Source organism: Myotis davidii, unplaced genomic scaffold (genome assembly GCF_000327345.1).
Source record: "Myotis davidii unplaced genomic scaffold, ASM32734v1 scaffold363, whole genome shotgun sequence".
Lineage (NCBI taxonomy): Eukaryota > Metazoa > Chordata > Mammalia > Chiroptera > Vespertilionidae > Myotis > Myotis davidii.
Genome location: NW_006294069.1, coordinates 1,128,109 through 1,132,110, shown reverse-complemented (window position 1 = coordinate 1,132,110; position 4,002 = coordinate 1,128,109).

Sequence of the window (4,002 nt, the reverse complement as noted above, 5' to 3'; positions counted from 1 at the left end):
GCTGAACATCTTGTGGCGGCCATCTTGTGAACACATGGAGGTGGCCATCTTTGTGTGAAGACGTGACGGTCAATTTGCATATTGCCTTTTTATTATATAGGATATTTTTCTACTTGTATTGATATCTTACAAACTTTTTACTATATATTTTAATTTTAATTAATAATTTTTTCCTAATTGTAAAACAAGCATAGTCTTCGTAGAAATTCTAGAAAATAAAGAAAAGCATGAAGGAGAAGCAAGAAGTATAGAGAAATAAAAGAAAAATCAGTCAAAATTTCACCACCTGGAGATAATCATTGTTAGCACTTTGGCATAATTTCTCTCATCCCTAGGGACACACACTCATATATAACATATATAACACGTATATATGTTAATATGCTAAGTGTCCGTCTGGGTAATGACATCACGTAGCAATGCCTGGCTTCCTCCTTGCAGTTTCCTTAGCCCAGGAACATGACTTGCTTCATAGCCAGGTAGAAACATTTCACACTTTAACCGAATGTCTGTAAAGCGTTTTCCCGTGCCTCATCTCACTTGATCCTCACAGAAGTCTTGGAGTAGGTAGAGAGGAGATTCGGTGGAATCTATTTTCTTTTCATCAGCCGGAAAACGGAGATTTAGAAAGCTTAGAAACTTGACCCAACTGAAAAGAAGTAAGAAATGGTGGACCTTGAAAATGACTTCAGGTTTTCTCACTGCGCAGATCTTTTTATATCAAACCCTGCTGCGTATCTTTTTATGCCATGTCTTTCTTCTTTATTCCTAAGTTCTTATTCAGCAGTATATGCATAAGCAGTTATTTCAGAACAAATAACCTGATGGTGTCATTTTTAGTCTCCTTTATATCCTAGTACTTATTTCTGAGGCCTTCACAACCGCATGACAACTTGGCTGAGTATAGAATTTGCAGCATTTGTTAGAGTATAGAATTCGTAAGCTATAAACATCCTCAGAATTCTGTAGGATATACTTTATTGACTTATGTTTTACAGGGTTGCATAATTCTGAGGCCAGCTTGAATTTAGTTCCTTTGGAGATACTACTCTGTTTTGTTATTTTTTCCCTGTCTGAATTATATTTATTTATTTGTTTGTTTATTTAATTGATTTTTTTTTAGAGAAAGAGCGAGGAAGGGGGAGGAGGAAGAAAGAGAGAGGGAGAGAGAGAGAGAGAGAGAGAGAGAGACATCAACTTGTTCCACTTATTTATGTATTCATTGGTTGCTTATATGTGCCCTGACTGGGAATCAAACCCACAACCTTGGTATATCAGGACAATGCTCTAACCAACTGAACTACCCGGCCAGGGCCAGGTCTAAATTCTTGAAGGCCTTTTTTCCCCTTGAAATATTAAAAAATTTCACCTGGCTAGTCTAGATGTTGGTTTCTTTTCATTCATTTTGTCAGAAGGCTTAAGTGTTATGAGAATTGTTTAATTATTACTTCTACTACTGCCCTGTTTTCTTCTTCTGAAATTCTACTCTATTCAGTCAATTTATTCAACAAATATTCATTAAGCAGCTATTCTATGCTGCGTACTATCTTAGGTATTGGGGATATATCATTAGGGAATATAAATGCTTACATTTTTATTGATTGGATTTTCTGACTTTGCTTTATATATCATTTACTTTTGTTCTGATTTTTCAAGGGGACCTCATCCTTCGGGCTACAGAATCTTTTCACAGTCCCATGCTTTTTCTTCCTTTGTTCATCTTAACATAGAGGGATATGTGCATGTCCAACTTTGTTTAATACTTAAGTAGGAATTACAGTGGATTCTATTAGAGATTAAAAGATTGAAAATGAGCCCTGACCGGTTTGGCTCAGTGGATAGAGCGTCAGCCTGCGGACTCAAGGGTCCACGGTTCGATTCCAGTGACGGGCATGTACCTTGGTTGTGGGCACATCCCCAGTGGGGGTTGTGCAGAGGCAGCTGATCGATGTTTCTCTCTCATCGATGTTTCTAACTCTCTCTCCCTCTCCCTTCCTCTCTGTAAAAAATCAATAAAATATATCTTTAAAAAAAGATTGAAAATGATATAAGTGTATGTCCTGACTATCTCTCCATCTGCCCTAGCCTAGCCTTCAACCCAAGTAAGCAGATGATCATGGAATTCCCTCAGGGTGATAACATATTTTCCAGAAGTGGAACCTTGAACTGGCCCTTCCTTCTAATTGAGCTCCTCTACATTTGAACCAGCAGAAACTCCTCAAAGTTTCTGGTATGTGGAAGTTTTTCCCTCTGTTTATTCCTTTGATCTCTTCTATGTGGATTTAGAAGCTTGTTATCACAAAGCCATTTTATTTAAAAACCACAAAATAATATTTTTTTTCTATGTTAAGAGGATTAGAAAAATGCTCAAGACTCATAATTATATGTAGTTTTGGAATTTTTCATAAAGGGTCTCAAACCCTTAGGAAGCTACATGGCCTTGTGGGAATCAGGAGAATGAAGGCTGGTTGTGACACATCATTTCACTGTCGCTTTGAACAAACTATTTGAACTCCAGGTTCTCTAATCTCAGATCTTCTTATGTGGAAACTCTTTGAACTGTTCAAAGATAGACACTAAGGAAATCTGAAGACCTTTTGTTATTGTTTGAATGCTATTATAGCTATGAGCACTTTCAAGCTAGGCCAAAGTGCGACTGCTTGAGGCATATAGCAAATGAGGGCTAGTTGCTGGGAAGCCCAGATCTGCAAAGCAGTCCTGAAGGATAGCCTTGAAGGGACATAGCTTTGCACACTGTCATACGGTGTAAGGTCCAAGAGAGTGGTAACGTGGACCCACTTCTCTGTTAGGTCAAATTACTATGCCAGACTTATCTGAAATTAGTTGTCCTCTCCTATTCATGAAAATGAAAGCCTTAATACATAACTTTTGTACTTCTGGCCAAGATAGGCAGCAGATGTTGTCTAGCTTTGTGAGATGTTTTGAAAGTGTGCAAAAAGTAATCTGTATGCTTATCTCAGAAGCAATGATTCTCTCTCATTGATGTTTCTAACTCTCTATCTCTCTCCCTTCCTCTCTGTAAAAAATCAATAAAATATATATTAAAAAAAGAAAAGAAAAAGAAAATATCTTGTTGCCCTAGGCAAAACTTTCCAGGTCCTCCCCTTCATACTCTTCATCTGTCCTGTATTTTACAATTCAATTTCTTTATGAAATTCCTGTAAGACTCAATATGAAATTTTCCTAATGGTGGGAAAAAATAATCTTTACTAAGGTCCATGACACTGCAGCTGTTTCTGCACTATGGAGATAAATGGCTCTCTATGTCATTAGTCTCATACAAGTGATTTTTTAAAGTGATGGACATGAAATAGAGGGATAAGAATTTCCTCCTTCTGCATAATGTTGTGCAAATGCCTCACACTTGTAACCATAGGCCAAACAGAAAAGGGCACCTTAATTTGTTCTATAACTGGTTATCACATGCCGTGTGCCACACATTGCTTTAGGAGCTAGCTATATATCAGTAAACAAAACACAATACCTGCTCCCACGTAGCTTCAAATCCAATGGGGAAGACTAATCAAATATATTAATTAGGATAAGATGTTATGAAGGAAATGTATAGGATATAATAAATGCATGTAAGAGTAGAAGAAATTATTTATATAGGGCAGGAAGCAACAGAGTCTTGGAAGTGACATTTACATTAAGTTTTAGGATGAGAAGGAACCAGCTATAGGAAGAGCTAGAGGAATTACGGCAGAAGAAACAGAATGTGCTAAGGAATTAGGCAGGTGAATAGTTGTGATACTAAAAGAAACGCTGGTCCTAGCCGGTTTGGCTCAGTGAATAGTGTCGGCCTGCGGAAAAAAGGGTCCTGGATTTAATTCTGGCCAAGGACACATACCTCAGATGCAGGCTCCTTTGTAGCCTGGGCCCTGGTCTGGTGCGTGCAGGAGGCAACCAATCAATGTGTTTCTCTCACATTGATATTTCTCTCTCTCTCTCTAAAAATCAATGGGAAAATGTATTTGAGTG